Genomic DNA, 14,126 nt, shown 5'->3' on the forward strand with positions numbered 1-14,126 from the left:
ATATTCTTGTCGAGAAAATAAAAAGAGACAGGAGAGCATCTGAATGCTCTTTTCCATTCGTAAAAGTATACAACAGCGCACTGCAAAAAACCTCCCTGCCGTGTTGTTCGCAGAGCATTCAACACCTCTAACACACCAAGCCTTCTAGTGGAGGATCCTTCTTGAATTTTAGCTTTTTAAGCTCCTTACTAAGTTTTCTATTGAGTTTTTTTCATTTGTACGATAAGTTGGCTTTATGTTGGAAGTGCGGTGAAACTGGCTAGTTTCCCTAAGTTTAGTAGAAATTTTATTTTGGAAAAAAGGCTTATCGCTTTCTTGCAGAGAGTTAGGTATAAAGATTGAAACTGCTCTTTATTTCTGCACGCTGAACATAAGGCTACATCCAGCAGCTGGTTAGCCTAGCACAAAGAATGAAAACAGGGAGGAACAGCTAGTTAGCTCTGCACAAAGGAAATAAAACATGCCCACCAGCACATAACCCACCATAAAACCACAATGTATAATTCTTTTAACACCATTTTTGAACTGATGAAACACACAAGATAAAATGCGTTAGTTACTGACCTTTGGAGGTAAAAATTGGGAAGTGGCGTACATATTAAGCTACGACAGTTAACCAAGATAAGTTAGTGTGCTTTAACAGTGATAAAGGTCTATGTGATCCTGAACTTTATTCAGCACGACTCCAGCTCCTGAGCTTTTTGGCTTGATAAACTAGAAAGCTTTGGCTGGCGCTCCAAGTGCAAGGAATGTGCAACAAATGATTTCCTCCCTCCATCTCCGCTCTTGAAAAAAACCTTTTGAAGTTCTTTTGAAAAACAAGGCATGAAGAAGTGTTGAAATCAAGGACATCGTCTGAATAACTTAATAAGTATTTGTGCTGTGTGCATGACCACCATCCTTTCTTCAACAGGGACTCCCCTCCTCCTCCTTCACCTCCTCCTCCCTCTCAAGGACGTGTTCTCTTAACCTTGAAGTTGAAAGCTTTGAAAGTACCACACAGAGGCCCTCTGTCAAATCTGAGAAAAGGGAAATTATTGCATTATCTACTTGATTGTAAGATACATAGTTCAAGATATATGACTGGAACATATAATCACACCATACCAGAGGTAAAATAGCTGCACTTTTCTCTGCTGTTTTAGCTTCAGCTTTCTGAGGCTCTCTCCGGGTTGCTGAACTAAGCATTCTGGTTCTCTACAGAGGCTGTGATGAATGGGAATCTGCCAGATATATGACAAACTGGTGAGTGTTTACTCAAATTGTTAGAATTGTTAGCTGCTCTCTAAATGGAAAATGATACACATGACCATATGGGCTTTCCCGTATTGCAGCGTTGGTACGGTGCTCCTTATTATAGCCGAGCCCCATGTGTGAATGGAATCTTTCATAGTGCAGGAAGAGGAGGAGGAGGAGGCCTGGCGACTCTCAGAATTAGCTCTGTTTTTCTTTGCTCAATTTGGTGATGGATTATTTTAAGAGAAAGGGGCACATTCAATAAGAGGCATTCTTGTGATTCAGACTAAATATAGCAATTTTCACGAAACCTTGTGAGCGGGTAAATGAACTGTTGATCTGACGTGCAGGCCTCAGCAGAGGGAAATAAGTTAAGAAAGAGGAACGCAGAAAAAAAATTACAACCTACAAAGGCTGCCAGACTTGAGCAATGTTCAGATGTGCTGGTACCTCTCTCCTCATTTATTTTCTCTTTTACAAAACACCTGTGGATTTGTAATGATGTGTACATGCATTTTTTCTCCCGATACAAAGTGCTTTGGTCTTTCTAGCCATTGCAAACATGTCAATAAAGGGTTGGCTTGGCTGCTGACAGCCGCTCCAATAGCGAACACCTGGACCTTAACCAACCGCAGTGAGAACAACTTGATAATGCACGCAACACCGTCTGCCCAACACAGGATATAGTTATTCAAACAACACTGTAAACATCTTCTAATAAAAAGGATTTGGCCCTTAATCTTAAGCCAACCGCTAGAATTTCTTGTGCATCAAAAGGCTTTTGCATGCTGCCAGACCAAAGTGATTCATTACAAAGATAAACACTGATCTGAGTGAATGTGTCTTCAATATGCAGTATTTACTTAAAGGATAAGAGGCAGAGAGACAGACAGAAGCAAGAGAATGTTTCCTCCTACTCAGCAGCACTGTGTTAGCTCAGCAGACCGAACAAGAGCAGACAGACCTCGAACACGAGAGAGGAAGTTTAATGGAGACTGTGCTTCCAGGGAAATACTCTATCATGCATCTCTTAAAACCTCAGGAGCACCTGTATAATACAAAAATGTAACAAAATGGATGGGAAAGAGCAAGTCGTGTTCAAGGGACATGAGAGGGAAAAAAACTGCACAAAAAACGACATGAAAGCTGGAAACTAAATCCAGAGCCAGTGACTTTACTTGAGACCAGAGGGGCTGGGTGACGGCGAAAGGTGAGGCAGACACCGTAGCTCAGGGAGTGTGTGAAAGGCCGGAGCTTCTGTTCAGAGCCCGCTGCTGCGCTCGGCTATACATTTCACAAGCAGAGATAAAAATCGGCATAAAACAGTGAAAGGGAAAGAGAGGGGGAGAGCCACCTTGGCGATTCAAGAAAGGAGGTGAGGTGAGGGGGGTAGGAGGAGGGGCAGTGACAGGGTGAAAGGGGACTGGATATGTGGAGTGGACGTGGAGGCTGTTCTGACAGCAGCGGGGCAGCAGAGGGTGAAGAATGCCGTCTTTTCTTACCCGTCCAGACGTCCTGCCCAGGAGCTTCACCCAGCGTGGTAATCAATACCCGTTATTTTCTCCTCTCGGCTTTCCAATCAATAGATAAGAGCGGGGTAAGACCAGTCAGGACAATGGCTCTTTCTTCGGCACCATCTGATGTTTGCTGAATAGCAACCGCTTCGGCGGTGGGAATGGTGCAGGAGGAGCTATTGGGTGACATGAGGGACTAGAGAAACAGCAGGAGGGGGTGGAATAAAAAGAAAGAGGTAAAGAGAATAAGATGCTCCAGTCAATCTATCTGATTAAAGCAGAATCGCCGGGATAATGTCGCCGCCTGTCTGCAGTGAATCTGCGTCTGCTTCCTTCACTAATGGCTCCAGAACAACGGGCTCCTGCCGACCCCTCATCAAAAGAACAGGAGAGAAATTACTCCAGCATCATAAAGCTTCTGGAAACATCTCCATCACGCGGCCTACCCTTAACAGGCCCTACTGTGGAGCCTTTGAACTCTAAGCTGCTATATTTCATTAAACTTGACTGCTTTCTCCTGGCCCCAGCTGCCTCTGTCAGAGGAAAGCAGCGTTTGTGTGTGTGTGTGAGTGTGTGTGTGTCTGTGTGTGACTCCTCAATACCGTCATCTGTAGCTGCAGTGAAACAAAAATCCAGGCTCAACCTAAAATAAATCAGTTGGACAGAAATATTTGTTTGTTTGTCCATGCATTGGCCAGATTTTGACATTTTTCTAAATGAATAAAACATTAACCTTCAGGCAAAAGTAACGTGTTTAGTATGTGTGGCTGCTGTTTTATTATCATCTACGTATTAAACTGATCACAGACTGATCCTTTTTAATGAAGTTTAAGGATTTTCCAAAAGGACTCCATACTTTTCCATACTTCCACAAGCCAGTCCCTATGGAAAGTTGAATTAATAGAGGCCTTTCATATCATGTTTTTGGAGTGGCCATTCGGTCTTATTACTGGAACAGTTTATAGCCAGCTTTTCCGATGCTTTACCTGGTCTACCACTGTACAGACAGCTGACTATTTTCTCTTGAAAGTTGTCACCGTTTTGGGTTATTATTATCAATATTACCTTTAAGAGCATTCTTTTGTCTGCTGAAAAATTATATTCTGGTACACAGCAGGACTTCATTGACTATTGTTGTTTAGACTGTGGTCAGAGTTTGGTTCATTCTTCTTCTTTTCTTCTCATTTAATTTTGTTCTTTCTGTGTTATTCAAAGGGTCATTATGGCAACATTTGTCGTATTGTTAACAAATCCCACTAAAAAAACAAGACACTGAATGTATACTATGAGTACAAAAGTATTACCCATGTAACAAAAGCCACAGAGCTCCACTGTTGTCTGAAAAATACACATTGTTGCACTGGGTGACATGTTCCTTCATTACCATAAACACCTGCGATGTAGTTTAGTTGGAGTCACCCCATATACACCATCAAATGTGTAATAATCCGTGGTTGTAAATAGTCCTGAACAAAAGCACTGTAACTCCTGTTTGGAAAACAATAAAAATGTATTGAACACTCTTTAAAAATTAAACATCGTAAATACGTGTGAACAGTTTTTAAATATGTAGGTGTCAGTGGGAACTGACGGTCTTGGGTCTGACAGTCAAAAAAGTTAGAAAATATTGAGACAGACATTGTTAGTTTTGGTCTTTTCATGGCATTTGTTGAATATAGCATAAATATAGAATAATGGCAGACTTATGTTCATCCCTGTTTGGTTATGTGTATGGTTACTTTAAAAGAAAAGGAGGTAACGGTACAGTATAAGATCATAATTATTTAATTAATTATTTCTTAATTATTCAGATATTTATTTATTATTATTTATTGTTGTCAGTCGGTCAGTCCTTCTCTTTGTGAGGGAATGGTACATACAAATGTGAGGTTACTGAAATATTCTGAGTGCATAGAAAACACTATTTCAGTGGCATAACTTTTCACGCAGATGTGAGTCAGTAATTCACTGGTCCTGTCATAGAGAGCGCACAGTGAGTGGCACTCTAGTCGCTTTATCTCACTCCATTAGGCTAAGGCCCGGTGCACACACAGGGGCTGAGTGTGTGCTTAGGGCCACTTATCAGGGGAGAGGCAACAGGAGGGAGGCTGGAAAGGGAGAGAAAGGCCAGATAGAGTGATAGACAGAGACAGAGAAAGAGGGGTCAGAGGAGGGGAGACAAATAAAAAAAACAAGCCAAGGAGAGAGGGTGAGGGTCAAAGAGAGGAGGGTTGATTTAGAGAGTGGCAGGGAGCAGAGGCTAAGATGGCAGAGAGGCCTCCTTTAACACACAGCGCATAAGGAGAGGAGGGCTGCATGGGGGAGTGAAGGGGGATTAGGTGGGCCCAGGCGGCAGTAACCAGGAATCCCAACAATCTCACACCCCACTCCCTGGCCTGGGCTCAGCCTCAGCCACATGACACACTCAAACAGACCTTTCTCCCTCTCCAATAGAGAGCAGGGCACCATCGAGCACCTGTTTATAACTGTCTGTCTAATATGTTGGAGATGGGCCGACCACTTGGCACTGAAAGGGACATTGTGTGAACGCTCACACATGTTTCGGCTGCTCCGGACCGCCTGTGTGTTGTCTCTTATTCTCCCGCAAACACGCACAGATATAAAAGTTTAGAGCCAAAAAGACTCATTAATCTGCATGTCGCTAAACTGTAGCCCACATGTCACAGACAACAAAGGGTGATAAAGATTAAAGCCCTGACTTAAAGAGTGGTATATAACCACATACTCCAAATTTTCTAAAATTTGTTGTTTTCTTCTTGTGAAATACTCTTCAGGCCTGCAAAATTCCTCCAAATAATACAAAGTAAGAAGCAAAACTCACTGTTTGAGTTGCACACAACCCATAAACTCTGATTACGGGTCACAAGTAGACATTGTTTTATTTTAAGGGGCTGGAGGCCAAAATGTTTGGAAACCACTGCTCTAATCTTTGCTTTTCTTACAAATTATTTAATAACTTGCCTTCAAAATGATTCAAACACAGAAAGAAAAACAGAAAGAGAGAGTGCTAATATGATAAAATATATGACGCCCATGTGTCAATACAAACGCTTCATACTTTTTTGAAGAATATAAAATATTTCCACTAAAACTTTATAATATAGAACACACATTGCACATTACCTAGCTGCTTATTAGCATCTACATTGGTAGTATATTGGCTCTGTATTTGTCATTTTGAAGCACTTATTAATTCTTCATTCTGCATGACAATATTCTACTACTACTACAAGAGTTTTCCCTTAATAAACTAATTACTGCTTATTGATAGTAAGTAAGGAAGTAGTTGTACATGAATTATGATCTTAATAACTTAACACTTACCATTAATGACTTTAACCCAGGGAATAAGACATTAACTAGTTCATGGTCAGTATGTGCATCGTAATATAAATACTTATTTTCTTTTGCAAAAGCCTTTTTTCATCAGCCAAACTTTCAAATGTTAAATGTTGAGTAACAGAAGCAGCCAAATGAGAAGTTTATCTAAAACAGAAATGATCAGATCAAAGGACAAATAAAGTACAAATTCCAGCATGCGGTTGTTGTCAGCTTTCACATAGTGTTCTCTGCGATGTTCAATGGATACATTTTAGCTGGTGGTGCCAAAAAAGGGTTAATGCAACAAACTACGACGGGACACAAGTAGACGTTGCTTCACCAAAAACATTGGGAATGACTGCTCCACAGCCAGCTGGACAATAAACCCTGGCAGCCTGTTACATTGTCTCCATATAACAAGAGCTCTGTTTATGTTGTTTCATGGCCTCCATCAGTCAACAGTGAGGTGCATCCTGCCACTCCCTGCATGCCTCTTCCTTCAAACTTCCTGCATTCCACAGTGGGAAAAAAACTATCCAACCTGCTTTTGGCTCATTGCGTACAGTTGACACAGTCGGAGTCCAGTCTGGAGGTGCTGAATGAGATACAGATGTCTTATTAAGTCGAGCCGCCATCGCTCTTAGTTGGTCTGATGTTCTCCTGACTGGCAGAGAAGCACAGAGGCTGTAAACAAGACCATTTTGAGCCAGACATGCTGTCACCGGCGGACCAGCATGTGTGTGTGTGTGTGTGTGTGTGTGTGTGTGTGTGTGTGTGTGTGTGTCCCTGTGTGTGTTGTGGTCACATCTGCGTGATGATGATGATGATGGCCGAGCCTGGCTGAGGTCCCCTCATTATTCTGTCTCCGGAACCCTACACCAGCGTACAGTCCGAGGATCAGCCAATCTCCATGACACTGGGAAGCGCTTTACACCAGCGCCTTTGTCAACAAGGTCTTTTCAGGAGAAGGCCAATGACAGACTGCGATGTAGCAGGAGTGTTTCGGCAGAATGGAGCGATTCAGACCCGAGCAGGAGGGAGGGAGAGGCTAGTAGAAGAGTGGGTGAGGGAGAGAGAAAGGCGGGTGAGACAGAGACGAGACAGAGCAGGGAGAAGCAAGGCGAGGCAGACGGAGGGGGTGGAGGAACTGGCAAAGCTCTCACTGACAGCAATGGGGCCTCTTGACAATCCAGGAATATTGTCTGAAATCAATCTGTCATCGTGGAGCTGTTGAGCCTGTCATTACGATGTGGTACTCACCCTTTCACAGTGACAATTTGTTCAGTGCTTTCCCAGTTCACCTTACTGCTCGGCTGTACAAAGGTCACCGCCCTCTATCCATCTCTGTCTGCCAGTCTGGCTGTCTCTCTCTTTGTTAATCAACTGTCCTCACAGAGCTATAGAGTCCTTTACAAAGGTGACTGGCACAGGAACAGGCGGTTGATGACCAGAAAAGACATCCTGCTGCACGTATTTCTATTACATCATTGAATCCCCTTATTTCCTACTGCCAAATATCCAATAAATGTAAAAATGCCTTAAAAAAAAAATAAACACGAAGTGTGCAGATCTCTGCCAGGTGTGTCTGGCTGATACAGAGGAAGGTGAAAACCTGAGGTAACAGATGGTGAAGCACCTCCTGCAATGCCACCACAACTGCCAGATGTCAGTTTGCAAAGTTAGTGCAGTTTTTCTGTATAGTACTGTGTGGTTTCTTATACAGATGTATGCAACTTTTTTAGAAAAATGTTTTTGTCTTTTATAGTGTTAGTTTTACTTTAAGACACATAAAATAGCGTGACAGTTTTGTAACTGAGCATCCTGGGTTTGCCCAACTGTATGAACATGATAAACAGAAAGAAAAGTCAAAACTTCCTAATTCAACAGCAGCAGTAGTATGCAAGGCTAGCAGAGGACAGATACACACACAGACACAACCAAATGCATGCATCTAGATATTTGCTCATGAACAAAAAGAAACAGAAATGTTGACCTGAGGATGGTGCAAGATGACAAGTCAGTTTTTACAATTCATCCTCTGGGAAACATGAGTATCTCAGAAAAAATTCACGGCAATCCATCCAATAGTTGCTGAGCAATAACAGCAAACCATGCTTATCTTTACAAAATTTAGTGCTAATCAATATAATCGATCATGAAATATCGGCACCTTAAATGTATGCACCAAATTCATGGCAATCCATGGAGCAGGACTGCCATGAAATATCAATCAAGATATTTCACTCTGAACCACAAATGTCACTACAGGAAAAGTCAGAGGATGACCACATCCTGTGGGAACTGTGAATGTCTGTACAAAATTTCATGGACATCTAGCCGATAGTTGTGAAGATATTTCAGTCTGGACCATAGTGATGGACCAACTGACCCACAGACGGGCCCTATATTGCCATCCCCATGCCGCTAGCATGGCTAAAAATAAACAAAAAGAACAGTCAGTTTATCTAATATTCAATATAGACACAGAATTACAGTGTGAATGGAGCAGTGCCCCCATCTGCCAAGGCTCTAACTCCAAGTACACCCAGGCTGGGGGCTGATCCAAGGCCCAAACTCACATCCCAGTGCATGAGGAAATCAAATCAGTTTCACTGCATGGCGCAGAATTCCAGTCTGGGATAGCAGTAGCCCTGCTATAAAATATGACAGATTATACTCTTTGCTCCTGAAATGACTTTTCCTCTCTTGTCCCGTTCCACTTTTCACGTCAAAGCAGGGACATATTTTTCCACTCATTACAGAGGTCCCCTGAATGAAAAATCAGGGCCTCTTTACCTCCTCGCCACATCGCCAGTGTTAAGAGAGACTGCTGCTGGAAATGGGCGCAAACAAATTCCATCATGACAGCTTATACGCTCGCAATGAAAACTCCTATTTTGACTTACTGTGACAAGCAATCGCCCAGACCAGACTCTTTATAAGCACAATCAATGGGGACAATGCGCATAGAATTTCTAAAGGTCACTCAAAAGAATCACTAATGAAAAACAAAGTGGAAGTGAAAAAGCCACAAAGCCATGTGGGGTCTCATTGAAGCTCAACGGAGGTGAACTGAAAGGGGTGGGGGGGTCGAGGAGGGGAGGATGGAAGAAACTGGAAGGAGGGTCCGGGGGTGTGTGTCGAAGGCAGCGGAGGCCTCATTCAGAGCTTGTTATCGCAGCTGTCCCCCGGCTTGGCTTTCTTCAGGCTCAGCCAGCCATCGCTGTTGCCACCAACATAACTTTCAATCAGCCTTTTAACTGCAGAACGGCAGGGTTGGTGTGTTTGTGTGTTTGTGTGTGAGGGTTTGTCAGGACAGCAAGTGATTTCTAATGAAACTCTCAGAGCAGAAGGTGGAAGAAAAACAAAGATAGAGCAAGTTTGGAAGTGAGCACTAATGTTTGATATCAGATTGCAAAGATGACTAGGAGCAAACTGCTCCCTAAATCATAAACATAAGGAAAACAATGAAACACTTGATGGTACAGAGAAGTAAAAAACAAAACAAAACAGATGAAACTCATCATCATGTTATATGCAACAGGTACCTCCTGGCTGCCATGATTTGGTATTCAGATAAGTCGGTATGAGGCTGCAGCAGAACAGATTCAAGCAGGCTGTGGCAAGTAGTAAGATGGGCCAGATAATATTTCTGCAGTTTAAATCAGCCTTTTATTCACTAACATCACAATGACAACTGTTGAACTTGTCCAAACCTGCTCAGCAACATCCCGAAGGCCACCATCACATAAATACAGAATAGATATGCTTTCCAGTGACAACAAAAGGTTGTTATGGTACACGTTTCATACGTTTGTTTTTGTTTTTGTTTTGCAAAGGTGGCTTAACACCAAGTTGCAGCAAGGAGCCAATGCCAGGGGAACGACATGGAGAAGGAGGGAGAAGGCAGAAAAGTGGGAGAGAAGTTTGGATTTCTGCACATCGCGCCTGCTGCTGGATGCAGACACATGCCCCGAGTCATAAATCTACAAGTTAAAATCTACAGGAAAACAAAACCGGATTCTCCTGTTGAGGGGTGAAAGAGGAGAGCAATTGGAATCTCATCATTTCACTTACTTACTTAAAGGACTGGGTGAACATCTGTGGAGCACAAAATGAAGAGAAGGGGGGGTGATGGAGGAAGAGGGGGGGGCGTCCCTCTCCGCGACTTGGCTCCTCAGAAGAAAAGGAGAAAACAGAGCGAGACTGGAGAAATGAAGGAGGCTTAGAAAGAGGGGTTGCGCAAGACAAACACTTCCCACTGTGGAGCTGAAATGTTATTGTAAGGTCACTTGTAAGGTTCCAGCAAGGCGGACCCTCACCCCCACCTACAGGCTCACTTCCAGTCGCTCAGTCCACTCTTTCTCTCGGGGCCTAGGGTGTAACACAGCAGCCTGAGCTGTGGAGTCTAAACAGTGTCCAGTATCATCAGATGCTTATTTAACACCAAACAGCTGTCAATTAACAAATATCTGTTATTCATACGTCTGGTAAATCCTGCAAGTCAGACCAGGGAAGCGCATAAAGTTGATTATCATCTGAATGGTGACAGTCTGGCACCTCCATGTGCACTTTGTAAGCAGCCACATGGGTTTTGTGAAGGTTAACGGGAGCAAAAGGAATTCTATTTAACTGAGCCCAAATCCATTCAGCCAGCAGGAAGAGCGTGTGTGGTCTGAAAACACTCCCGGAGCCAACTGCCCAAAACAAACTAATGAGCATTGCACACACGCAGACCTTGGTATGATTCAATGAGATTTTCTTTTTAAAAAATAAATAAACAAATAAAGCAAAAAAGGAAATGTAATTCACCTCATGTGCATGTGAGCATTAGCATACAGCTGAAAGTGACAAACACTGAAAGCGGACAATGCTGTGGTGAAATTCCACATGAATGCTAATTGAAGTGGCCATTAAAGTCAGTCAATGAGGGGAGTGTTGCTCACAGGGATTATATGACCCTGCTAAAGTAAACAGCGAGTGACCTCCATTATGACTACTTATCACAGCTACAGCCCTTTCCTTTCTTTCCCCTTGCAGGGGTGAATTCTGACACATTCCTCTCTCCGAGTGTTTCCTCCTGAACTGACAGGGTCAGCAGTATGCGCTGATAGATTTGGAACGCGGATTGCTGTAGTGGTGGTAACATTATTTCCGTGATAGAAACAGAGGGATCATAGCAGGAGGAATATTATTTCCACCTGGTTTGGAGGAGAAGGAGGTGGAGCAGGAATAGTTGTTGGTATACCTCTGAGGTTTTCCAAATTGCCCTGTGCTCCTTGGATGTCTCATTATCATGACTTTTCTCAGGGTAATTTCAGCCTGCTTAATAAAACGCACACATATATTCAGACGCACGAAAGCAGCGCTCATTCACTCTCGTAACTTCTTCTCACGCACCTCTACATGGCAGCGCCTCAGAAGAGAGCGTCCCTCGTCTACTGTGAGTTCTAATAGATGGCAAATAAGTCCAGTCTACAGGGATGGGGAGTGTTTAAAATTAATCACTGCTGCCCTGTCCAACCTGGGGGACCGCCACAAGTAATAATCCATCCATTGTTCTCCACAAATGGACCCAGACTCAGTAAATGGGGGCTATGGAGAGTTGAGAAAGGCTGGGTGGGAGTAAAGGTCAGCTCATGCCTTGTTTTAACGACAGCACATTAACTTAACTCACTTCCTTCAACTTTACACTGGTAATAAATGGGAGGAAATGCACCGAGAAGCAGGGAAAAAGAAGGGGGACATGTGTCAGAAGGGTGGCAGGCAATTGGAGGTGATGCGTTGAACAGTCGCACTGAGTAGAGTTGAAGCAGAAGAAGAGAGATGTTTGACTTCCCTCGAGTTCCACTGTTTGGTGTGGGCTGGAAAACCAAATGTAACATGAAACTAGTTTCATTTCGAATACCTAAATGGAGCATTACAGCGTGACTTTGGCAAAGATTGCAGAAAAAAACATGCTACACAGCAGCACAGCCAAGCTTTTCAGCTTTTCTCCCCCATGCCTCACCAGCTTGGCCCATGGGCCAGAACACCACTGTTACACCTTCTTACTATTCGGGAGCTATTTAAAAAATAAGAGGACTTTGGGGCATTTGGTTACTGAGAAACTAGCCTCATTACGGTTAAAGGAAATGGAAAACTGTCTGGGAGCCAAATGGCCTTGCAATTTTAAAAGCCCTTGGCATACAATTTATCTCATAGTACCTTCTTGTTATGAAACCATGATGTAACGCTGCTATAAAATGTATATTTTCCAACAGGGCATGCAGTTTGCATGCTCTAAACTTCACCAGATGGCTCCAGAGGTGAAGCAAACATGTGCGTGTTAGAAAACAGGGATAAAGCAGAGTCACATACATGCCCAAAAGGACACAACTGTATTTGATGCCTGTTTCTCATTAAAATGCATCCAAACAGTCCAATCAGTACGTGTGTATGTGTTCGTTGTTAGCGAGTCCTGTTGCATAGCAGGCACCTGGTGTTTCACTGTTTCTCCCAGGGTGCATTTCTGCAGATCCATATGTCCAGGCCGCTGCATTCCTCAGTTAGTGGAGCCCAGTGGTCCCCGGGCCTGTCACCACATTAGAGACTCTGCTGGGACACATCACTGCGCACCTCCTCCAGCTGCTGGGGGTGGCGAAGCACCAGAGGGGGGGGGGAGAAGGCGCTGGGACGGAGGAAGTGTGGGGGTTCCTAGGGGGGTCTTAGGAAATAATTCTTGCTCGGCCAGTCGCAAAGTCGAAGCAGTGGAGAGAGGGAGGGTCCATATGTGCCTGTGTGTGAGTGTGTGTGTGTGTGTGTGTGTGTGTGTGTGTGGCTCAAGGACAGGGGGTCCCGGGTCAGATGTCGCCTGATGACTGACAGCAACAGGCTTAAAATCATTCACCCGAACATACTGTCTTCTCAGCTGCATTGTTTAAAATGTTTAGATAAAAGCAGTAAAGTAACACGTCCAATGTCTTTTTACCATTTCACACATAAGTCAAAGGGGGGCCTGTCCTTTATAATTTAAATTACATTTGTCAAAGATGTCATCATACATTGTTAAGTTTTACAGGGACAGTTTTACAGCTTTTTTCTGGCCTTGGCTTCACCATAAAAGCACAAGCTGCGAGTCAGAGCCCCCTGACTGTATTTCACAGGATGTCAGAGTCAAGCTGTTGCATTTGGACTGTAACACAGAGCTCACTGTATCGCTGCTTCTGCTGGAAGAACTGTGAGATATTTGCACTTCACAGATTGTCAAGCATCATTCAAAATCATCTCACTCACTCTGTCTGCCAATCACCAATCCGCTGATGTGTCTATCTGCCTGTGCATCTGTTACCACTTTCAGAGAAATTATGAAAAACAGGCTGCAAATTCTTCCTTCTTGTCTGACATCAAATGAGTTTAGACCCATCGGACCTCCAATCTCCACCATCCCGTCGGATTCTCCTTTGGGTTGCTCCTTCACTGACATCTGTTAATCTATAAACATACAAAATTGGCCATCTAATCTTATTTAGCCTTCACGTCTTGTTTACTTTTGGTTTAGTCGTGCTGTGAAGGCACGGCTGCCACGCTGTGAATGAGGCATTGTCTGCAGACCCACAGATCTAATCTCCCCCTCTTAACCGCCGCCAAACCCCCCCTGCCGCCTCCTCAACCTCGAGCCCTGATGGCCACATGCAGGTATTGTACCTATCAGACGCCTCTTGAATTCACTTCCACGCTGAGCTGGAGAATAAAGAGTGCGCTATGGAGCCAGCTTGTTTTGCCAGTGCGTGGTCTTCCGGGGAAATGTGTCTGGCTTTCAGATTTCTCTCATTAAAGCCCGAGTGTGGCTTCAAGTTTTGCCTCGGTGTTTGACTCATGGCACTGGATTGCATCAGACATGGTTCAGTTGTCAGTTATGGTGGATGAAATCATAGAAATTGCCTCGACAGTTATTCATGACCTGTTGACAAGCTCACTGTAAGTTGTCTTTATAAAGCAAAGTATTGATACTGGCACAATAAACACTGCAATGAATTGTGGTTGGACTGAGGT

At 43.6% G+C, this 14,126-nt stretch overlaps 1 protein-coding gene across 1 annotated transcript in view; it reads right to left on the reverse strand.

Moving 5' to 3' along the window:
• The window catches only part of LOC121618639 (fibroblast growth factor receptor-like 1), a 28,713-nt gene that overhangs the window by 13,021 nt on the left and 1,566 nt on the right, over window positions 1–14,126 (reverse strand). The gene's annotated exons all lie outside the window — the stretch shown is intronic.

Source organism: Chelmon rostratus, chromosome 15 (assembly GCF_017976325.1).
Source record: "Chelmon rostratus isolate fCheRos1 chromosome 15, fCheRos1.pri, whole genome shotgun sequence".
NCBI classification, from domain to species: domain Eukaryota; kingdom Metazoa; phylum Chordata; class Actinopteri; order Chaetodontiformes; family Chaetodontidae; genus Chelmon; species Chelmon rostratus.